Below are 25,334 nucleotides of genomic sequence, written 5' to 3'. Positions count from 1 at the left end.
CTTTTCTCCTTGCCTCAACCTCTAAACTTCTCTTCCTCAGAGACCTCAACATCCACCTGGATGCTTCTAATCCTTCCTCTGGGCTCTTCCACAACCTTTGTGACTCTCTCTCCCTATACACTCTACCCTCTGGTCCGACACACTTTACCAGACACACCTTGTTCTCATCTCCTCAGACAACCCCTTCTCTAACCTTCTCACTACTCCCCTCTCTTGGACCGACCACTTTCTGCTCTCCTCTCAACTGAAACTTCTCACCCCTCAAGCAAACCCTACTCCAGCACTGCCACCTTCATTCGACCCATGAAGCGAGTGTCAGTGGATGCCTTTGCATCTACTTTCTCTGCTTCTCCTACTCCTGCGGCTTACTCACACCCTGACCCAACCGTCTCTATCCTGCATCTGCCTATCTGCAATATGCTGGACAGCCTTGGCCCCGTCATGAGAATCCACCTTAAGCCTACCTCCAAGTGCAACTCTTAGTACGATTCCGACCTTGCCACCCTGAAATGCAAATGCAGGGTGGCTGAGAGGAAGTGGAGTGCTTCGGGCACATCCTCTGATAAACTGGCCTGCCGTCTGCTCCAAAGGCAATACAGATTCTCTGTCCTCTCCAAGAAGAGGCCCCATATACAAGCCAGTGTCTCTGCGGCCTCTAATAACACAGCGAATGTTTTAAAATCTGTACAGAGCTGGCCAATCCTACTGTAGTCTCCACCTCTCCTGTTTCCTCCCAGGCCCTCTATACAGCTCTGGCCTCTCATTTCACCCCTAAAATTCAGGACATCATGTCCTCGCTTTCCTCTTCACCTCCCTCTACCTTTCTCAGACCCTCTGTCCCTCTTTCTCTCTGATAACACCTGACAATGTCTCTAGAAAAGTCCGATCTATGAAAGTGTCGTCCAAACAGGTGCTCTCCTGCTCCTCCAGAACCATCAAGGACCATATTGCCACACTCGCCCCAGCCTTGGCCAATTTCTGCAATCACTCCTTCACCACTGGATCATTCCCTTCTCGCTTCAAGCACTCCCTTGTGTACCCATCCTAATTAAGTCTTCTGCCGATCCTACATGACCAGCAAACTATTTCCCGATTTCTATTACTCCTTTCCTGGGAAAACTCCTGGAAAAGCTGGCCATCTCCCAGCTTTTCCTCCACACTGAATCTGTGGTTGCCATCAGTCTGGCTTCAGAGGAAAAAAACCTTGGTTCCATCTTCGACTCCACTCGCTCCTTCTCTCATCACACAACAGACCTTACCAAAAAGGCCCACTTCCAGTTGCACCTCCTGAGAGGCATTCTACCTTTTCTCACTTTCCCCCAGAAGCCCACTGTCTCCAGAGCCCTGGTTCTCTCCAGACTGGACTACTGCAAAAGCCTCTTTCTCAATCTGCTTACCTCTGCTCTTCACCCCTGCAACTAATCCATAACAGGACTGCAAGACTTAACCTTGGCCTCAAGCCCGAGCACTGTATCTCTCCAGCCCTGAAATCTCTCTACTGGCTCCCGGTGGCTGCAAGGATCAAGTTCAAGCTGCATCGTCCACAAGGCGTTCTGGGGCCGGGACCCGCACTATATCCAACTCTCTCTTCCTTCTAGAGCCCTTCACTCAGCTACCTCCAACTCTCTGAGGGTCAGAGGCTTCACCAAGCAGAGAGGGGTGGGGGGGGGGGGTAGATCTCTCTCCTCTGCAGGTGCCTCCCTCTGGAACGGCCTCTCCGACCCTCTCAGACTTGAGCCGGCCCACATGAAGTTCCAGAAGCAGCTCAAGACCTTCCTTTTCTCCTCTGCCTTCTCTCTCTCGCTCCCTTGCCGACTTACCTGTCTGCTGCGCCGACTGGTTGCTTGGTTTCCTCAGAGTCTCACTGTGTACCAGGCTCCTCCACGCCCAGTCCCCTTTGCACTGCGTCCTGGCCTACTGCTCACTTGGGGTTGTAATTGTAACACCTGCAGCCCCCTACCTCCTTGCACCTACCCAGAGCCGCGTTGCCCTGGCTGCACTTACTCAGAGGCATGCCCTGATTGTACTTCGCCCTATCTTCTCCCTTGCACTTCCCCCTCTCCTTCTCCGTGCACATCTCATTGTCACACTTGGACAATCTGAATGACACAAGGCCTAGTAGGACTGTTTGTCTTGTCCTCCCTATGTCCTCCCTCCCTTGCTTTGCGGCGCCTAGAAACACTTGTGTACGGGTACGTTACAAAAGCCATATCATATTATATCATACCTCCATCCCATTACCACCACTTGCACCTTCCCCTCCTCCTGCATCTTCACCTCTTGCTGCACATTGAGCTCTCTCTGCACCTCCATCTACTCCTGCTTCTCCAGCGGTCTCTGGAGATTCTCTGCTACTCCAGCTTCCCACACTGCTTCTCACTCCCTGTGGGTCTATTCGCTGGTTCCCTCCCACAGGCTTGAGCCTTCCCCACAAGTCTGCAGATGGGGGTCCTGGTTATTGTTTCTCTTGGATTGGGGAAACCTAAAAGAATTCTGTGATCAGATGTGCTTGATTACATGTTCTGGAGTGGAACAAGCCTCTTAAAGGTGGAACATCATCTTTGCTGTGTGCAATGGGGCACAGAGGCCAGGCCCTGTGGGCAGAGAGAGAACCTTTCCATTCTCTTCCGCACTTTGTTCTCAAGCCTTGTTCGTTGGCAGTTTGTGTTGTTACTCATTTACCTCACGATACTAGTGGTGGTGAGCATCAACTTTATACACCCGGCCACCACACACCCTGCCAGATTATTCATCCAAGTTTGACAGTGCAGTTCCTGCCTCAAAGGACACTCGGACCCCTTGACAGCCCCTTGAAGAGGTATTTTTCATGTCGGCCCATCCCCGCATTGTGGAGCGTTCTGCCCCCTGGGTCACAAGCACGCCAGCAACCAGCGTGAGCTAAGGAAATGGTCACGCATCACAACTGGATATGGGAGTCCAGTACTTTCATAGAACATCTACAAGCAAGACAGAATAGTGAAGACTCTGCAACGCTGATGAAAGAATCTGGACTACCACAATGAGCACAAAATAAAGTTCTGCTCACCTTCATCCCTACGCATGTCATCGTTTCTCATTTAGTATGTCAAGAGAAGGGGGACTAAGGTAAGAGGTTATCTGATTAGCAAAGCCTACTGTAAAAAGGAAGAGGACAGGGAGAGAAGTGGATATGAAAGTCAGAGTAGGAACGTTGGTAGTATGTTTAAAGCTGGAACTGCTACATTCAAGGCAGAAAATGCTATGGTCACAGCTGGGTTTTCACATCTGGAAGTACTATATTAAGAGATGCAGATGCAGACTAGGGAGTGCTATATTCAGTGTTCAGAGCTCTAACGCAACAGACGTTTGCATAAACGTTCTGGATACTAAGATAATACAATGTATAAAAACATAACAGCCAATATTATGTGACGTTGATGCCAAGAATAGGTGCCACCCATTGTGCAGGATGGAAAAGGATGGTCGCAATACTCATCCTTAGTCTTACTAATGAGCTTGCAAACAGGTTTCAAAACATTCCTTCTATTCCTTTATGCCTGGCACTGTGCTGTGTTAATTTCCTTACAGCTTCCCTGCACAGGCTGAAGGAACCTAGATCCCTACTTGAGCCAAACATACTCTTAGCCTTCATCATCCACCACTACAAACTTGACATGAGCAAAACAATGCCTGGAATTGAATTATCTCACTTCACCTTGTTTCCAAAGTAGATACACCTACCCCAAAAATGACTCAACTGGATACTTGGCAGAGCTTGAAAGGCGAATACCAGAGGGAATTGAGAAACCTGATGCTGTCAGAACTGGACAGATTTCCAATAACGTAGCTTGGTGAATGTGCAGAGTACGCCTGGCTGACACTGAAACGCACAATCACGAATCAAGAGTAAAAAGCTTGGCGATTGCGGGAAGAAACCAAGGATTGCAAAGCTAGAGTGACCAAGCTATGAAAACCTCAGAAAAATCATAAAATATGGGGAATACTGTAAATAGAGAATGCCAGAGAGAATTCTCATAGTATCTAATACCTCCAAATGTTAATCTGATATGCCCACATAGCTCACATCTCTGAAATAGAACGAAACCCAAAATGTGCTATTTCTATATCAGTTAAGCACCACTTCTGTGACAACAAGGACAACTGCATGGAAGACTGCACCACACTAATGGGACTAATCCTACTCAGGGCGTGCCAGAAAAATTAGGGTTCTGGGGCCAGGTCAACATATCTGATATAATATCTAATTATTAAACACCAAAGTGAAGGTGGCTTTTAGTTAACCCACAGAGGGTTAATGTAAGGCAATTGATGATGCACAAAGAAGACCTTCTACCTCGCTTATCAAGGCAAAGACATTACGCCTACACCAAGCGACACAACCAAACTCAATTTCACAGCTTTAATGGATCAAACAGAGGCTAATCAACACCTCTGGGGAAAAGGCAGATACCTGTTTGGGACACAATGCAAACCATGAAAATAACAGAAGTACAGTGGCTAAACTCAACATTCTCAGCATTAACAGTGCATTTACAACCACCTTCAACTTGAATCTTTGACAGACGCCTGTTAAAAAGCATTAGCACTGTTAAAGATTTATTCAAGTAAAACTATAAGTAGCCCAAAAGTAAAGTGGATTTTTTATTTTAGGACACATTTTATCAGTGAGAAACCACTGTATAAGTAGAAATGGGAACATAATACATATTTCTCCCCACTGTGATGAATCCTGCAGAGTCATCACTGAACCCCAGCCTCAGATCTCCTCCCATGTGGCATGGGGGAGGCAGCTGCTACCTATCCCCAACCCCAGGATCACATAGGAGGATCACATAGGAGGAGATGGCTGTCAGGGGGAAATGGAGATTCCTCTGGGAGAGACACAGTAGTAATTTTCTTGTGAGGATGAGGGCCCTGTAATGACCAAATATCTGATGGCCTGCTGACATTGCATAAGTCCCTCTCATGGGGAACCCAAAGAGCCTTCTGTGAAATGTTCCCTAGACAGAATAAGTTGTATACCTTGGGAGCACCTGAGTCAGTTGTACCATCCTCTAATGGCCTGGATTCTGTCTTGGGTGGAGGTTCTATCCCTAATGTTAAGTCACACATTACTCATTTAATATCCAGTTCAACCATCATACAGAAATTAACAGACATGAAGGACCTAAATCCATTATGGACTTGGAAGTCCATAATGCCTGTGGTACTGGGATGAGGGAAAAGGACCAAGAGTCAATGAGCATCAAAGGTACCATTAAAAGGAATATGCAGTCTAGTCGTTTGAAGGGAAGGCACCTGAGCGGGACATTTCAATCTGAAAATGGACCACAGCTGAAGAGGAGCAGGGAAGTTGCAGCAGAGGCAGACACAGTCTGGAAAAGTTTCTGAAGCGGCAGTAGAAGTGCGAACGCCAGCAGAAGCCGACACGGGAAGAGAAGGCGTGCAGCTTTGCAGAGTACGTGCAGCAGGAAGCAGAGGCGCGGTCTGTAGCAGGGAGAGAAGCCACGCTGCATGGGAGACATGCTCCCAATCCGGCGCAAGTTCGCTGGAGGTGTCAATTTGGGGAAACCTGTAACCCACATTGCCAACAGCCAAGGGGCTATCCAGCAGAAGTAAGAAAGCAAAAAGGGTACAATTCCCCATTTCTGAAATATCAACTTGGGGAAACCTGTAACCCACACTGCCAACAGCCAAGAGGCTATCCAGAAGATTTAAGATGGCACAATTCTCCATTTATGAGATGTCAACTTGGGGAAACCTATAACCCATATTGCCACCAGTAGAAGGAGTTTTCTTCCTGGCAGGAGAGTGACCCAGGAAAGGGACCGCTTGTAGTTAATCCTGGCAGGCGCATATACCAGGAAAGAAACAGTTGCTTTGAAGAAATGTGGTTGTGATAAAAAGGTGTTGTGGAAAGACCTTGGTATCTTTTACATTCCGACAAACTGTTGCATCACCAAAGGTAGTTGCTGTGCTATCCTGACAAAAGTATTACACTTGGAAGAATAATTGTGATATGATAACAGCTGCTTTGCCTCATCAAGAAGAATATTGTGGAGGAAAACAATTGCCTTGGCTTGTGAACTAGTGTTTTGTGGAAGAGACATTAGACTCATCAAGGGTATTGTGGAGGAAAACAGTGACTTTGGGTTTTCGGAACAAGTGTTGGTGAAATAGACATTTACTTTACCAGGTGTAAGGACGCACAGTCACAAGGGGTACTTTCTAAAAACTATAAGTTTGAACTTCTGCGCTGTTTTGTTGAACTGAAGCCAATTATTCCTTGTATACTTTTGTTATATATATGAGCGTGAGGGTCAGATGGTTTTTGGACACTAGGCCATCTATCTTTAGTTTAGTTTGCTAGGTAGGGTCATTCTCATTAAGACAGGGAAAGAAAGACTTTTCTCTCACCTCTTTGTATTTGAATGAATGGCAAACATTGAGGAAACTACACTTCCGTGTCCATCTCGCATTTCTGACTCCTCAACACTACATTTTGTTGTTTACAGCTACCATTAGCACCCGGAGCGGGGGGAGCAGCCAATTAGGTTCCACGAAACGCAGGCTGAAAATGATAATCTCAGCCCGCATTCCATGGAACCCGCAGGATGCCTCCCCTGCCGCGGAGCGCCATCTTCCCCCTCCCTTTAAAAAAAAAAAAAATGTTTCACAATCCCCCTCCCCAGTCCCACTTACCTAACTGTCGTGGCGGTGGCACCCATTGCCGCAGCAGCAGCTTCCTTCCTTGCTTTTACGGCCGCCACCGTCTACAATCATGGCGGCCATTTTAGATAAGTATTTCATTTATTAAACGGGAGGCGCGCGGTGTCTCGTTCCCGCCCCCCCCCCCACCGTTCCAGCCCTTGGAATGGGGTGCTAACACCACAACGTTTTTCTCTTGTGATACTAACATTACAAACCATGGACATCAGCAGGTTTACTAGGGAAGACGGTCCATTCCAGAGAACCAAAGTGAAAAGCAGGCATAAAAGCTGGTTGAAAATGGGTTGTTTTTCTAAATCTAATAATTAATTTTATTTATTTATTTTAGATCGTTTCCTCAACAGGAGCCTCCCTCTGGAATGGCCTCCCCGCCCCTCTCAGACTTGAGCCGGATCGCCTTAAGTTCCGGAAGCTTCTCAAGACTATATTTTTCTCCTCCTCCTTCCCTCTCCCCCTTCCTTGCTAACTTCCCCCTGCTGCTGCAACTGGCCAGGCCCTCCCTCGATCAGTCTGTTATGTTATAGACATTTGTTAAGCGCACAGTTACCCAAGGCTATCATGGTGCCGGGGAGAGAGAGGTCAGTAATCCATTAACTGAATAAGTGGATCAACTAAACCATATAGGTTTTTAAAACGTTTCTAAGAGCCAAGTGATTTGACAAACTTTTCAGTGTCAGTGGAAGGGCATTCCATAGTTGTGCTGAGGCACCCGAAAAGGCCCTGCCTCTAATGCGGGAGCGGCAAAATGGGGGAACGCAGAGCAAACCCGCTGAGGCAGATCGAAGTGACCATATGGGAAGGTATCGGGTAAATTTAACGCGCAGGTACTCAGCCCCTTGATTGTGTAGAGCACGATGTACCAGGCAGAGAGCCTTATACTTTATCCGCTGAGTGACAGGGAGCCAATGCAAAGCACGCAGGATCGGCGGAATAAGGGCCCCATATGGAGAGCCTGTGGCCACCTGAGCAGCCATGTTCTGCAGGCGCTGAAGCCACTCGACTAAGTCCTTGGGCTGGGCCCACTATAGTGAATTGCAGTAGTCCAAGTGACTCAGACCCATGGCTGCAACCACTGGCTGCAGCAGGTGAAGGGGTATCAAAGGAAGCACCTTTTTTTAGTATTCCTAGATGAAAATGGCCTGCTTGGCAGACTGCCGAAACTTCTGCCTCCATGGAAAGATTCTTTACCTTCACAGTCGGGGTCGGAAGATGGCCAAGGGAAGACAGTTTAGAAAGAGGAGACCCAAAGTGACGGGTCTGGGGGGGAACCCACCACCAACACCTCCGTCTTGTCTCCATTAAGCTTCAGCTAATTGTGGTTCATCCAGCCTCCCATGGCAGACAGGCACTGATGCAAGCACAATGACAACTCAGCCTGATCTTGTATTTGTATGGCGCATCAAGACCCTGGGGCAACTGAGCACTTTTCTTACATGTTATAAGGTTCACAATTTACAGAAAGATATATACAAATAAAAGACAATTTACAGTAGTATACAATGAAAATATATAAACAATAGCAGTGAATATACAGATATATAAATGCAGGGGTGTATATACAATAATGTTCTTGCAGGTGGTGGATATATCAAAGCTCAGTTATGGTATTGGTCCCAGAGCCAAACGTTAACCTTATTCCGGAATATCATGAACGAAGGTTCAGCTCTAATGGTGATGGGGAGCGCATTCCATTTTTTAGCAGCGAGGACTGGGAAACTCAATCCACCTGCCTGTTGTTGGTTAAAGTGCGGTATGTTGACACAATGGGCCTCATTACGACCCTGGCGCTGACGGAATGAAGGGGGCCGGTACGGGACCGGCCCCCTTCATTCCGCCAGGGCCGATTACGAGGTTCCCTTTGCGGGACCCAGATCAGACGTCTGGTAAAACCAGGCATCTTTTCCGGGTCCCGCGAGGGGAAGAGGGAGGTAACAACGTGACACTTGTAAAGTGCATGTTGTTACCTTCATCCCCATTCCCATTGAGCCCTATGGAGGCTCAAATGGGAATGGGGAATGGTTCCTGCAAGGAGGAATTACCGGGTCCTCCTATGTCGGAATGACCCGGTTATTCCTCATTGCAGGAACCCGGTAATGGAGCCCGGTTTGGAGGCAGCCATGAAGCTAATAGCTCCATGGCTACCTCCAAACTCGTAATGAGGCCCAATGTGTTTGAGCTGTTCTGCTAGGTCATAGTGATGTATGGCATGAGAACGTGTCGCAGAGGTATATGGGTGCATGATTATATAAACACTTTTTTTTTTGTATTGGCTGAATTAAATCAACCTTTCAAATGTAAAATACAAATATAAAATACTAAATAAAAACAAATATGTTTACAAATTATACATAATACATACAAATCATTTGATATACACATGTACACATGAATATAATAAAATTAGTTCAGCATTCCTTGCCATTGTGACTTATCTCAAAGCTTCATAACATAACCAAATTGTCCTGCATAACTCAAGTCAGATGATAACAATCAAGATTTTTATGCAGTGTCTAACTTTACGCTTAACAGAAACATAACAGTGGCAATTTGAAGTGGTAAATTGCATGATCCCAATATTAGTGACCAACAATCCTGTGAGTCTACAAGGTTCAAATATTTACAATGTCTTGCAAAGTGTGTTTCTCTTGCTGGTCGAAGTATGCAACATTCTGTAATGAGATGTACCAGTGTTTCTCGAATGTCTATCAAATTGCTCTGTTTTCCATCTCATCAGATTCAAATAATTCAGATTTTGCTTTATCTGGGTTGTTGAGTAATATATCTAATGGAATTTCTGCTGTGATTAGCAAGTGATAGACTTTCGAGAACCACATTTTAATAAACATGACTTCTGGAGAAAATATAGTTGGTTACGATTTTCAACATAACATTAAACTGGGTTGAAAGTAAAGATTTTCTGAACAGGGAGCATAAGCGCCAATCATATATGGCCTGCAGGGACACCCGGCCTAATTCATATCTTATCCAGGCAGCAGGTATGCATTGTGGAAGTTATATAAACACTTATGTGTTAGTGAAACTGTTTTGAGTTCAATTCTTTGGTTGATGTTTAGCCAGTTTAAATTCTGTCTAGCTGTAGAAATATGGTGTTTCCTTGGGATGTTGCATGATGATCTCACTGCTTTATTCTGCATGACTTGCATTTTGTTTATATTCTGTTGGGATGTTCCTAAGTAGAGCGTGTTACAATAGTCTAGCTTAGATAAGACTAATGCTCTTGCTACTGATATACAATTGGTTGTGGATAGGTAGGGGCGACAAGCTGTAATAAGCTTACATGTGTATGCTGTGGCCGATGCTAGGGCATTGGCTTGTCTAGTGAGATATAGTGAAGAGTCAATGTATATACCTAATGTTTTCACATGGTTTGCTACATTGATTGTGTTACCATCGATTATTAAAGTTTTAAAGGAGGCATCTAGTTTATTCAATTTGGGTGGGGAGCCGAGTAAGAGTAGTTCGGTTGTATCGTCATTTAAACATAAACCATGTTTAGCCATCCATATTTGTATAACGCTATAGATGTCATTCATTGTTTTGCTATCTACAGCGTATTCACCAGTGATAGGGATGAGTATCTGGGTGGCATCCGCATAATTCGTATACGTGACCCCCAGATGGTCAAGTATATCAAATAAAGGCTTGGTGAAAACGTTGTAGAGAGTCGGAGACACACATGATCCTTGTGGGATACCACAGGAGACTGGCGAAGGTAGGGTTGAGGTGGAAAGAGCAAAGACCCTCATGGATCTATTACTGAGGAACGATTTGATCCAAGAGTTAGCTTGGTCAGAGAAATGTGCAGCAGATGACAGGTGCTTGCATAGTATATCATGGTTTACCAGGTCAAATTCCGCAGATAGGTCAAGTAGTAAAAGCAGGGCGGATTTACCTTTGTCTTTTAAAGCCTGGATCTGGTTCTTTAGGTCAATAAGTACTGTCTCTGTCCCATGTCTAGGTCTAAAGCCTGACTGTCTTAGAGCTAGTAAATTGTTTGTTTCCAGGCATTGCTATATTTGGAGATAAGCTGCTCGATCCAATATTTTCAGCAGGAAAGGGACAGTAGTAATTGGGCGGTAGTTAGATGGGTTGTTAGGGTCCAACATAGGCTTTTTTTAGGAGTTGTAGTACCCATGCATCTTTCAAACTGGTGGGCATGGTAGTAGAGGCAAATGAGGCATCGATGAATGCGGTAATAAAAGGAGTGACTGGAGTTTCAGCTTCTTTGATTAACGTGGCTGGGCAGACATCACCTTTGCAGTTGGATGGTTTGAGCTTGAGTATGATCAGCTCTACTTCTTTGGTAGATAATGGTTTTAAATTGAATTGTGGCGATACAATGGTAGGGGAAGATGGAAGATTCTGAGGTATGGTATTATTGATGAGTTTTTTTTCGTATTTATTTTGTTGAATAGCAGCGTCATTTTGTCTTGAAGCGCATTTTATATGTTGGTACACCATTGGATGTCCATAATACAAAGGTCAGGTATAGGGGCGGGCGACTCAAGTTCTTTTAGAATGTTGAACAATTCCTTAGTGCTCCAGTTAGCTTTGACTATACGGTCATTGAAGTTATCTTTTTTTGCTTGGACAATGGCTGTCTTATAGTTAAATTAAGCCGCAATGACGATATCTTTATCTTGTGTGGACGGGGAGTTTTTCCATCTAGTTTCTTCTGTGCGTTTCTCTTTCCTAGGAGTCTTTAAGTGAGGTGTGTACCATTTGTTAATATAGGCACGTGGTTTGGATTGATGTAATTTTCTAAGGTAAGGTTATGTTTACTTTTTGTCATTAAAGCCGGGGCTTTAATAGGAATAGTGAGGGATACGGCCTTGTCAATGGTGAAGGTAATTAGGTGATGGTCAATCCAGGCACATGTTGTATTGGCCAGTACCTTGATGGTACAGTTAAGGTCTGCTAACCAATCTAGAGTGCGGCCTTTATTGTGCGTCGGGTTTGTTATGCAATGTGTAAACCCAAGCTCAGACAAGGCACCCTTAAGGGTGGATGCTTTCACATCTTTTGGATCATGAAGGCCTAGGTTAAAATCGCCTAAGATTATAACTTGGGACTTACATTTCGTGTTGTTGGACAGTAGTTGAGATAAGTCATTTTCGAAGGTGGTGGTGCCGCTGGGAGGACAGTAGATCAAGTGCATAGTAATGGTGGCTGTGGCAGATGTGTATAATTCGACAGTGAGTATTTCGGCTGATGTAGGTGGTGTTTGTTGATCATTCTTAATTCTAGCACCGTTTTATAGATGAATGCTACACCACCTCCTTTGATCAGGTTAGAATCTCTGTCTGCACGTAGGATGGAATAGTTGTCAGGTAAGGTTAGAGCTAGAGCAGGGCCTGACATAGGATTCAACCAAGTTTCTGTTATAGCAATGATGTCAAGGTCATGTACCATCAAGAGGTCCAGTATGTCCAAGGCATGTGCTTGGATAGACCTCGCGTTAATGAGTCCTACTTTAATAACATTAGGGGAGTTGTTAGCGGAGGGTGCTAACAATTTTCATATAATAGGGAGTTTGTCTGGGGAGGGATTTTTTATAGAACCTATTTTGTTGATAACATACACTTTTGGTTTCAGATATCGTTGAGTTCTGGAGCCGGGTCTCCAGTTTCTCTGTGGAGTAGGGCAAGGTCTAGTGGTGGTATTTGTAGGTGGGCTGTTAGGTATTGGGTGTAAGGTCGTGGAGAGGTAATGTAAGGGGAAAGCCTTAATTTTGGAGGGTTGAAGAGTAACTTTAACGAGAGAGGCACAGAGGTCTTGGTTAGTGCATGGTAGTGGGAGACTTGGTACAACATGTGATGTCATATTAATGCATGGTTTTAGGAATTTGGTTGGCTGGATATCCATCGAGGATGGCAGATTAGTTGTCATTGCTAGATTGATGATAGGTACATTGTGGCATAGATGGGAATCCATATTTAGGTGGGGAACAGTTGTCTTGACGATTGAAATAATTGTAGTCAGGCCGTTAGTAATGCTGAGGAGGCCTAGGAATAATATAGGTTGTGAGGTCATTTTATCTGCTAATAACGTGTATGTTATGACATCGGAATTTAAGCATGAATTGGAGGGCCTTAAAGTGTGGTAAGGGGCTGGTTAAGTCACAACAGTTTAGAATGACTCAGTACTAGGCCCGCATACAACTCTAGGATGAGGACGCTGATCGAGCATAGTAGTGCAGTTGGTAAATTCAGATTACAGAGCTAGGATGGATAAGACTGAGACAATATCTGATAAGGCTAAATAGTGCAAAGGGCTAATGCAATAGAAAGTAGTCAAACATAAGGCTAATAGGTCTGAATAGCGTAGTGGGCTAGTCCCGTATATGGCACGGGCGTGGAGAGGCTAGTAGTAACAGTAGGCTAATCCAACGTTCAGAGTTTCAAGGAGGAGGAGGATGGAGATAGCAACTTCGTAGTAGTCTAATCAGAAGTAGTAGATTAATTAGGAAATTAATGCATATCAATATTGCTCAGTACAAAGCTTTAGATTATAACGGGTGCAATGAATTTAAGTGAGATTGACTGCGTGGTCAGAAATAAACTACATTGTTCCTCGATATACTCGGGAAGTGTCAAAGACAGATTGTAGTGGAGTAGTGGATGGAGCAATGCACGTGAGCATTGAAGGTAACTGGTAGGACAGCACGCAAAGCGAGCCAGCGGCAGCGGTAGCCGCCATTGTGTGACTTGCCGGGTGGTGTGAGTGAACATGTGATCCTCACGCTGGTGATAAGAAGGTCTTTTTGAAGCAGAGTGTAGCGTTAAAGTCGTTAAAATGGGCAGTGAGTGTAGACTTTATATACCCATTCAGTGATATTCAAATGCTAAGTGATTATGAGATGTACTCACATATCCGCCTCCATCCGCGGACAGCCCACAGAGAGCGGATGGGCCTTAGGAGCTGGGCCTTTGGTGGGCAGGCTTACAGGCTCTCACCTTGATCAATCTGCCTCAGCAACCCCCTACCAGCACTTGCCTCTTGGCACCCTCCCTGACTAGATCACTGAGTCGTGTCCACCCCACCTCCTTGCACTTGTCTCTACTCTCTCCCCAGCGCACTTTCCCTCTGTGCTCCCCTTAGCACTCTCCCAGCACCTGAGAACCCCGCCCCTTGGCCTCCAAGATGAAAAGATCTTGATGTATTCAGCAAGCAGAAGATAGCTGCTTACTTGGGAGGCTGGCTTTAGGAGCAGTACCTCTGTTTTGAAGAAGCGCAATGTATTTAAATCTCTTGAGGTTTTAGAGTGCAATGCACTTGAATCTCTTGTACACTTCATCTTTTCTAAAGTACTGTTCACCGGCCCGGTATGGTATTTTTTCTGTTTATAGTGCCATAACATAGGAGAGGATGGGTTTTTAGATGGGATGTCACTGCAAAAGGTTTAATTATTTTCATCCTTCACAAGATGTGTGGTACCTGCTAGCCTCAAAAATGCTTGGGTTTTACCACTTTTCAAAAAACCTACCCTTGTCCCTGCCTCACCAAACAACTACCGTCCCATTACGACTGCCCCGTTCTGCTAAAAATACTCAACAGAGCAGCCTATGTCCGAATTCAGCGGCATCTAGAAGCAAACCATATACTTGGAGTTCGCCAATCTGGATTCAGTCCAAGGCATGGTACCGAATCAGCCCTCCTCGATTTAAAACATCAAATGGATGGCATCAGGGATGAAGGTAAACTTGCCCTCTGGCTGCTCTTAGATCTGTCCGCAGCATTTGATCTGGTTCATACCCCCACAGCCCTGTGTCCAGTATTGATTACCCAATTTCATCGATTCAAATCGATCAAATGGTACTGGTCGAAATCGGCCAGATGTACCATTCGATCAATTAAATTCGATCAAATTGCGTAATACCCCTTAAAGACAGACTGAGGAAGCATGCATCACAGTCTACTATTTTTGAGCATGTGAGGATTATTAAAGCCTACTACAAGATGGCTGATGCAATCTGTGACATGACAATAAGGAACATTGCGCTTCTCACAGCAGTATCACAGACATAAAGCAGGCGAGTACGAAATGGCTGGTACATCCGAGCAACTATATGTGGGGCATACCGACAAATTCCTGGCTTTGACTTCTATCAGAGGCTGCTTTGGGGATAATTTGACCTACAAATAAGGTTGATAAGTGATACACCACACCACAAGTGTTTCGAGACAAGCGATGATGAGGAAACAAACATTTGTGGCCTAAGGAAAAAGAGGGTGAGGAAAGTCACAATCTTTTCCAGAGCGATCTGTACTTTATGCTACATTAATTCCACCCGTAAACAGTTGTTTGCGTTCACAGTTTCACAGACTAGAAAACTAGTAGCCATACAGAAGACAGCGGACACATAGAAACCACAGAAACCTTGCCGTACCTGGTTTCCATTATTAAGGTAAGCAATGGTGAATATTATTCCAGGTACAACATGATGGATGAGGATATTTACTAATATAAACAGAACATCCATCCTAAGGTAGGTTTTGTCAAGACTATTTGTTATTTTCTTTTCTTTACAAGTTTAAGTATTCATAGGTGTACCCACTATGACCACTATATGTATTCTGATGTAGCTCCCCGCAACATGAGGAGTAGCTTTCCCAGCCTTCATATGTGTACCCACTATGACCATTGTATGTATTCTGATGTAGCTCCCCGCAACATGAGGAGTAGCTTTCCCAGCCTTCATATGTGTACCCACTATGACCATTGTATGTATTCTGATGTAGCTCCCCGCAACATGAGGAGTAGCTTTCCCAGCCTTCATATGTGTACCCACTATGACCTATGTATGCTATTTGATGTAGCTCCCCGTAACATGAGGAGTAACTTTCCCAGTCGGTATATATGCAACTACTATGTCCTAATTATGCACTTTCTGTAACTAGTGCCTAGATGCCTCAGGGTTTTGTGTGCTGTAATAAATGCAAAAATAAATAAATAAATAAAAGACAAAATAAATACTACAGGAAATCACTCATAATACAGGTGATCGAGTGAAATTCCCACTTTTATTGGACTATATCGTATTAAAGTAGAGGGCAGGCTGGTTTTCAAACTTCCCATGCATGTATTCCACTGGTAAACTGAAAGCCTATACAATTAATTTCCCAGATGTAATAAGTTGCAATTAAATTGTAAACTGATTAAAAGGCACCAGTATGGCCTGGAGGATAGTTCATGGAGAGACTTGTGCACGATCCGAAGGACTCAAGGCTTAGTATGACCGTTTTGTTTCTCCCCAATGAGTGCACCCATTCCAATGTTTTTTTCTTTTGCCAGCCTTGTGCTGTGTTGTACAAGTGTAACTTTCCCCTCAATGTAACCTCCTCACCCTTCCCCTCTACTGTTTTGTTACAGAACGATCTGAATGACTCAAGGGCCCTCATTACAACTCAGGGGTTAAGGGTTAACGCCACCGTTAACCCTTAACGCCTGATTCCCACCTTAACGCCTGCTTTTTGCAGGCGTTAAGTTCCATGGTGCTAAGGCGCCTTGGTGCTAATTACGGCACCGTAATTTACGGTGCCGTAATTAGCGCCTTCCCCACTCCCATTATGCCCTATGGGGCAAAAATGGGAATGGGGAAGGTAAAATGGGAAATGGGGATTTACCGCCCCACTCACCTTGTAATGGGGCGGTAAATCCGCCATCCACCATGGTGTAAACATAAGTTGGTGCACTTAGCACCTCAGTTGTAATGAGGGCCAAGGTCTAGTAGGAGCCTCAGGGTCTTCTTGGCCCCTGGGACTGCACTCACCTATCTTTTTGGTGGAATGATGAAATGTTTATGTATATTCAGATCAGAAGTTCTACACGGCCCTAGCGGGACCGTTTTTGTCCCTGTTCCACCCTCCCTCTTTTGTCTTCATGCGCCTTGAAATACCATTTGCTTTATAGTCGCATTAGAACTACCCAATAAACAAATACATTTAATTAATGCTGAGCGTCCTGGCGTAGACCAAGGAAATCGAAATACAGAACCATGACCCATTTTTCAGAAATCCACTGAATCACATGCAGATCAAACGTTGCTTCTTTTACGTTTGCATGCCATTGACAACACTGTCGCACAACTGGAATGGATGAGATATGCACTGACGTTTATTTTGTTATATTTGTATAGCGCTTTTACCAAAAGCACTGCACAAATACAAATAGGAGGTACAAAAATATGAAGAAAATGAATGAATACAATGTACAACCGTTACCATTTTCCAACAAGAGACAGCACTAATAAGCAGAAGGAAAAGCTTAAACTTTGAGCGTGATTTTAAAATGATATAAAAGTAGTAGTGAGACGAATGCTAGGAGATAATGGGGGTTACCGGCACGGCTGCCGCCGGAGTCATGAATTTTCCGGCACCCGGCAACGGGCACTTACCGGGCCATTACAGCCCCAGCGCTCCCGGTAATTCCCCATTGCCGCATGCCGGTAAATATTACCCCGCATTCCCATTTGAGTCCCATTGGACTCAATGGGAATGGGGAGGCCGGATACAGCGGCACCATTCATGAATGGTGCCGGTGCATCCGTCGAGGTCAGCGAACGGGTGCCGTTCCGCCCGCAAGGTCACCCGCTCGCAGAGCTTGTAGTTTGCCAGTCTGGAAACAACGGTACCGGCAAGCTTACCAGTACAGTTGTTTCCGGATTGGCATAATTTAAAAGCTAGAATGTTAAAAGAATGAAACGAGACATTCCACACAGAGGATATTGAACATAAAAATGGACTACAGATGTGGAATTTAGTAGGCGAGAAGGTAGATATAAAGAAATTAGACCAGAAAGGTAAGCAAGTGAAAGGCCACGTATGCATTTAAATGCAATGCCTAACAATGAAATAGGTAACTAATGTAAACAAGCCAAATGAATTGAAATATGTGACGTCAAAAATATCCCAACTGCAGAATGTAAACTAGATTCAACCGGAGGAAGAAGGTTATACTTGTGTGTCACAGTGAAGTGAGCAGGACAAACTGTTAGGGAATTGAATTAATTGCTGCATAGATTTGAAACACTGAAATGTGTGTATTTTAATAATTATGGACAAACTGTATAGGCAAAATGGTTGCAATAACCAACAAGGCACTCACAAACCAATTTTTTTAAAAATCAAGAAACCATGGATCTTTTTTAATCGTAATTCGACCTCGTTGTTGGTTGATTCTATTTGCGCCACTGGTCCTGGTTACTTTTTGGTGCACCCCCAATTTTGTTAAATAAATTGTGAGCAGCCTTTGAGACTGTGGGAGGAAGATTTCAAAACAAAAAAACACTTACCTAATGCAGAATGTTGCACTCCTAAGCACTCTTTGTCTCTATCTTCGTCCTATAGGAAAAGAGAAAGGCTGTGAGACTAGGTAACCAAACAGTTCCAAGAGGAATGTACTTTGCAAAAGCAAAAGTAAAACATTATCAATAAGAGACGTATCAGTATCTCAAAAATATTTCATTTTCATAAAATGATAAAATCAGATTGACACAAAATATACAAAAAACATTTCTTCATACAAAATTCTTCAATACAGAATCTAGATATTAGCAACATTCTAACCATATGCTAACATTTCATTTCGAATATCAGAATTAAAATCATTATCCTTCAGATGAAAACATTAATTTCTAGAATTATATAAAAATACAACCAATTTAACATGCTTGTAGGGAGCAATTTCTAATCGCCAAGGAATACTCCATATAAGAATAAGCATAAAGCGCAGAGTGTAAATCGGGCATGGCTAACATATAAAATAAGAAAAGGCCACAGAGAGGGTTTTCCCAGCCCCTAGGTGATACCGAATGAGAAATAAACGCTAGCAAGCACATCCAGTGAGCAGGGGGGTGCTCATAAAGGAGGGAGCGGGATCACCTGAGTGCATGCATTACAAGCTAGATGGTAGATGTGGGTGTGAACAGCATCTTGGCCAATGGCAGCCATCTTAGAATTTAGGCCCAAGCACGAGGAAACAGCATTATGTGTGTTAGTATTAGCTCCCCTGCATAAGCACGGACACCACACCCACCCAGGCCAGGTTTCAGAGATCCATAATACCCTCTGTTGTCCCAGAAGTTACTGGCCCTCAAGCCCTGGGAAGAATGCACCGTGCAATGTCATGAGAAGAGAGCAGAGCGCCTCACGGAACATCCTCACATAAGAAATACATCTTCACCCTGCTTTAATCCTAGGACCCCCGCATGCCACAGTACCATTAAAACCCAGACCATCGACCATAAATCTTTTAAGCCCCTTGAGCGATCACTAAGATCAGAAGGCAAGGCTATCGTGCCTTCAGAAATGGGTCACGTTATTTGTGCGAGGTGCAGGTTGGCATCAAATTATAGCCTAAAACTAAGGTGGAGGACCTTGGAAGTTGCTGATCTGTCTGGGAGCGAGTGGAGCATGAGAGTTAGTGTGACCTTGGCTCTCATCCCCTGAGCCCGTCCCTGTATTTGCCAGGGGCATTGTTACAATGATAGAATAACATTTATTTTGCAGAGTAGCTAATAGTTAGGCCAGCTTCACTGCGAATGACAAGCCCAGTGAAGCCCACATGGACATAGATGGACAGATGAAGACAGACCAATGGCCGGCATCCCGTATGGAGCAGCCCCTACATGTATAGGGCTGCTTCAATACGTATTCAAGAATTGTACTATATGTAATTACGTAATCAGTGACGTCGTTTGTGCTTATAACGTGCTACACATGCCTACGGAGAACAGAACATTCGGCGGCGGCAGCAGAGTTCTTTGCTCATGCACTTCTATTTTGTAGAAATAACTATTTTTTATCCTTGCAAGTGTGTCTTTGGTCTTTTTCCCTAGCGGGCTGTATTTATTCTGGTGTGAGCGTGCAGGGGCATGCCTTGCCATGCTTGCCTAATCCCCTCTTTTAAACATCGGAACTAGGTAATTTCTTCTAAGATTTAAGTAGGCCAGGCAGAACAGAAAAACATGGAATAAATCCTCCACCATTGACCCATCACAGAAACAATCATTTTTTTAAAGCTGATCTCTGCCTGAGCTAGCCCCTGTCCCACCTAAAAATAGCATATTTGTCCTTAGGCGCATTAACATAAATCTATTTCTGGGATAATCAATCCGGGTCGGGTAAGACAGACCAATGGCCGGCATCCCGTATGGAGCAGCCCCTACATGTATAGGGCTGCTTCAATACGTATTTTATGGAGTGTTTTATGAGCAAGATAGTGTTGTGATCTCTGCTTCCTTACTCCTTCAGGCTCTCATTCTGGTTCAGGAGAACAACTCTTGCACAATCATTGTACATCGTTCTAGTTACCACTATTGATCCCTACTGATTTACAGTATACTGCCTCAAGCCTCAAGTTTCTAATTCGCTTTTAATATAATTAATCCATTCACAACTAAAATAGACATTAGAATTCATGATGTCGCCTACCAACAGTTGGGTTAAGGTAAGATGTTTATTCTTCCATAATTGAGAGCAATATGTTAATGGCTGGACTCCTATCTGATCCTCAATACAGTTCAGACCACAGTCAACGTGCAACGGAGAGGATGGAAAATCCTGAGGTAAGCACATTAAAGCACGCAAAAAATGGATTTCCCTTGATCTATATTTTATTCGGCCTGTTACACCCGACATCTTGGTATCAAGAGAGATTGGGTCTTATGGATGCAAAAAGCAGGCTCTAAAGCCTAACCTCCTCGTTTTTTTTCCATTTCTAGCAAAGATCCATTAACCTGTATTACTTTAGAGTAGAGGGTTCGTTTTTACTACATTTCAGTCAGCTAAGATCCTGCGATAGGGTAACGCATAGATAACAGAAAGGGGTTACCCATGGCATTTTCTCTCCCATAACCATCATAGGACCCAGAGATCCTTTTGATTTTCTAGCACGCAAAACCTTAAGATTTTTTAAAGCTCACTGCTAGGTCCCTTGCACTCATACAATCGACATAACCCTTAACCAATAATTGAAGGACCTTTTGCGTTCTTGCAATCCACACAGGAAGGCACAGATATTCTGCCTACGCATCTTGGGGGAATCCTCATTACTTACAAAACAAGAACAACTCTGCTGTGGCGAAATGGAGATCCCAAGTTGACAATCGTGTGCATTACAATTCACTGCTTGCCCGGTTAGAGTAGCCATCCAGAGGTTCCAATGTCCTTCCAAAGACCTAAAGGTATGCCACTTTAGATGCAAGTTGCGTGTCAACAAATCTTGGTTTGTCCCATTTCAGGTGTGAGTAGTTTACCGGCTCACACCAACAGTGCCCCATGGATTATCACGTCCATCACCTTGATGTGACACAGGATTCATCACTGTGATAAAGTACTAGGAACCCCAGGATCAATGTGTCCAACGCACTCGGTGCTGTGAAGCAGGAACCATTGCTGTACTGATGTACTAAGAAACCCTCTCCCACACCCCACCCAGATCGTTCTGTCAACCTCTTGCTGTGGAGCAGGATCCATTGACATGCAGCAAGAAAAATGAAAAAAGCAAAACCCCACTTTCCGATCCAATATTGACAAAATACCATATCTGTCATACATATTGATTGCCATGGAAATGTGTGTAAAGGGATGAAAAGCATAATTGCATTTCAGTGTAACATTGAGGATCTGGTAAGTAGAAATTGTCGGGTAAGGCAAACATTCAGGTAATTAAACACTACGGCGACATAGTGTGTTCGGCAAAGCACCATAGACCTCTTGTGAGGTTCTCCTGCATCTGGGCAATCAGATCGACCCCCTCAAAAAATACCATAAACAGATATCATTGCCTCTCCCACCAGGTTTATCAGTCAGGCTAGATCATTGTTCCGAGCAGGCGGTAAAGGGACTCCAAATGTTTTTGGGCCGTTTCTGCAGCCCACAGAGATTGGCATATTCCTTGTCCATATCGCTGAACCAAATGAGGGCTTTCAGCCACACATTCAACCCTGGGGGGATGCACTCGTCCACTTCATCAGAATGCAACACCTGGCAGCGATCATGCAGGCCCAAAGTAGCTTATGGTACTGTTTTGGTAACCCCGGGAGCCACCCATGCAGCACAGCAATTCATAGGGCACCACCTGTCCCAATATCTCAGACACACAAATAAATATATAAAATACAAGACTCACAAGAAGACAACGCAACACTAGAGAACTGCCTCCATGAAATTTACAACTGGATGAACTTAAACTACCTCAAACTCAACCCAGGCAAAACAGAAATAATGATCAGCACAAAAAATGGAGAAGACAACCTCTACATCCCATGGCCAACTGAACTTGGTGAAACACCAACCCCATCATCGATTGTAAAAAACCTGGGAGTCCTGATGGACAACAAACTCACTCTAGAGCCACAAGTAAACTCCCTAATCAAGAAATGCTTCTTTCTCCTGTGAGCTGCTAAAAGGATCCTACCATTCCTCTCTTCACCAACAAAACAACTACTGTCATCGCTCTCATCATGTCCAGATTAGACTACGCCAACAGCTTATATCAAGGCATGCCTGAACGACTCCTAAATCGAACTCCAACGCATACAAAATGCGGCGGCCAGATTGCTCCTTAAACTACCTCAAAGAGAACACATCACACAAGCGCTGAAAACCCTACACTGGCTACCCATCAAACAGCGGATCAAGTTAAAATCAATGTGCATAAAGCACAGAGCAATCCACGACCAAGGTGCAGAGTTCCTTAGAAGAAAACTAAACGTGCATTACACTACAAGGCCACTCAGATCCAGCAGCGACATCCGTTTGGAACCCAAATCATACAACAACGAGAAAACTCAGAGGATCCTCTTTCTCTCACCTCGCCCCAAAAACCTGGAACGAACTACCAAACATACGGAACACAAGAGATCACCTACAATTCAGGAAAATCCTGAAATCATGGCTTTTCACCCCATAACCAGAAAGAATGCCCATATGGACATACACAGCAGAACTAGGCAGAGAGAGGAACCTACCCCGACTCCATAAACCATCTACCCTTAAAACTAGTAAGGCTATACAGAAATACAAAATATCCACTTATCAATTAAAAGATAACCATATAGAATCATACCAAAGAACATCCACAGATCAATCAGGAAGCAACAACCCCTGGCCAACCAAGTAAACACAGGCAGCAATGAACCACCGACAGTAAATAGATAAGAGCAGGGAATGATAATATAACACCACTACCTAAGCAGGGACAATGCTCTCCCCCCGGGATGTATAAGCTCAATAACTTAGCTGGGGACCAGACTCCATTGACCCTGAACTAGACTGTAAGGAAAGGGAAGAGAAAGAATATACCTACCCAATGGAGTACCAGCAATAAATATATAGAAAGGAGCAGGTGAATGATAATACATCACCACTATCGAACTATGGATAATGCCGGCCCAACCGAGTGTACTAAGCCCAATAACTTTGCTAGGAACCAGCCACGCCATCGCCCTAGAAACTAGACAGCTAGTAATGCGAGAGAAAGAATATAACTACCCAGTAGGACAACCTGATAGATAAAACAATCTACAAGGATTAAGAGTCATATAACCCACTAAACAAAACCTCAACTTTCTGCATACTTAATTCACACAAAAAACCACACAACCACTTCTCTCACAGCAAACCGCACAGACTTCACCACACCGCAACAACAATCAACACATAGTGAGCAACAACAGCACAGAAGGACTCGCTTCGATCCTATATCCGCACCAAAGCTCAGCGCACGGCGAGAACCGAACTGAAGCTGTCAACAGTACACCACCTCTCACTTTTCTACACCCTCTAAACCCACTAAGCCAACCCCCACCTCTTTGTTTACAGATACGCCTGAGCGCCTGCAGACCAACTCCATTGGTGATGGTGCGCTATATCAATACCTTTAACATTAACATTTGTGTCCAGAAAGGCAGCGGGTATTGTTTATAAGCTAGTTGGAGTGTTGCAGTGTTCTGATATATCCAGGGAGGGGTGTTCATTTTTAAAGTGTGCTTTGTTGCTGTGAAAGCTGGCCTAAGGCATGTGCAGTGTGTGCCGTGGACAGGGCCTCGCTCTCAGGGTGGACCCCACAGGCACCAGTGCCTAACTCGACTATAGCAGGTCACATTATTTTAAAGAGGGACTGGGCTGCTTCCTTGGACGATTCGTGATTTTTACGAGCAAGGCCACAGTGTCACCTCCTAAGCCATTGTGATGCTCTTAAGACAAATACCACGTCCCAGCCATTGTGATGCTCATAAAACAAATACCCCGTCCCAGCGGCCCATCAGATGCTGCAGGCCCCGTAAGTACTGCTATTCACTTTCTTTGCTCTAGCCCAGCTTTTAAAGCAGCAGCGATTTACACATCATGGCCTAGGGCCTGTGGTGTGCGACCCTCCCAAGTGTGTTGCCCATTTAATGTGAGGTGCCCCTCCCACATGTATTGCTCTTTTAAGAGGGGCCATGACTATGTCATGGCCCAAGTTAATAAAAGGAGTCCCTACAGGCACGTGCATCAGAACGGCTGCAGACTCCCAAAGAGGAATTAATGAGTCTGTCTCTCATTTAGGCCTGCAGGCTGACACTCTGTGAGCCTGGGCCTGCAGGCCATGATGCCGTGGGGCCCTCAAGCCAGCAAGGTGGCAAGGGTCTGCATGGTCAGGGTATGGCCCGTTCTGCCCCCACTTAAGACCGGGTCCCCCCTGGAAAGCCCCTGAGGCACTGGGCCTCCACCGTGCTGACGTCCCAAAGCACACATGGAGGCCGGCTTGATGCAAATAGATGGTGCCCCGGTAACAATGGCAACAAAGAGGCAGCCCCGCTGCTCCTCCATTTTTTTTTTCTCTTTCGCATAAGGAAGGCGGAGGGAGAAAGTTGAGGGTGGCATCCATCGCTGAGCCGCGAGAAAGGAGCTGGCCCACTCTGGAAAGAAGGTGGCATCCATCACTGCGCCCCGAGAAATGGGGGAAGTGAGCTGTTCTCCGCTGAGGGAAAGGAGGCAGCATCCATTGCCACGTGAAAGGAGGAAGGAGCTGTCCCCCGCAGGGGGAAGAAGTAGCTTGCCTGTTCTCGCCACACCGCCCGGTCGTAGCAAGGTACTCCGCCTTGTGGAAACGACGTCCTAGGCGGGAGGACGAGGAGAGGATGCAGGGAAACTTGCTGCCCAGAATGAATCCTGAGACTCTGGTGGCGGTGGAGAACTGTAAAGGCTCCATGTCGAAGTTGGAGGAGAGTATGGCCACAGTCATACCTGGGGCCAGCCAGCAGTGACTGTCAACGTGCTCTGTCTCCAAGCAAAGTGAAAAGGTAAAGCGCTCCACGCAAGCAAGTCAGTTTGCTCCGCAGTCAGAGCCTACGTGGGGTGCCTGCCTGGCACCCAGTATAAGTGTGGGAGAATGTGACATCTCGGGTCGGGAAGCGGTGAACACCTTGAAGTGCCCCAGTGGGGCGAGATTGCACAGAAGTGGCCCCGTGCTCCCAACGAAATCCCAGGCCTACCTGGTGGTGAAAGCAGCCTCATGCTGTGAGTCGGAGCAAGGAAGGTAGCACCAACCTGTGCCGCCCGCTCTAATCTATTCCGATGTCAGAGCGGTGAAACGA

General features: G+C 45.1%; 1 protein-coding gene across 4 annotated transcripts in view; it reads right to left on the bottom strand.

The window, feature by feature from the left end:
• The window catches only part of SLC29A1 (solute carrier family 29 member 1 (Augustine blood group)), a 589,752-nt gene that overhangs the window by 392,925 nt on the left and 171,493 nt on the right, over window positions 1–25,334 (bottom strand). For all 4 annotated transcript variants that reach the window (XM_069608852.1, XM_069608853.1, XM_069608854.1 and 1 more), the window contains one exon: window positions 18,045–18,093. The gene's annotated coding sequence lies outside the window, so the exon portion shown is untranslated. The remainder of the gene's footprint in view (window positions 1–18,044; window positions 18,094–25,334) is intronic.

The sequence above is a fragment of the Ambystoma mexicanum genome, chromosome 4q (assembly GCF_040938575.1).
Source record: "Ambystoma mexicanum isolate Mex_15411 chromosome 4q, UKY_AmexF1_1, whole genome shotgun sequence".
Lineage (NCBI taxonomy): Eukaryota > Metazoa > Chordata > Amphibia > Caudata > Ambystomatidae > Ambystoma > Ambystoma mexicanum.
This window is presented reverse-complemented; position numbering and strand designations above follow the sequence as displayed.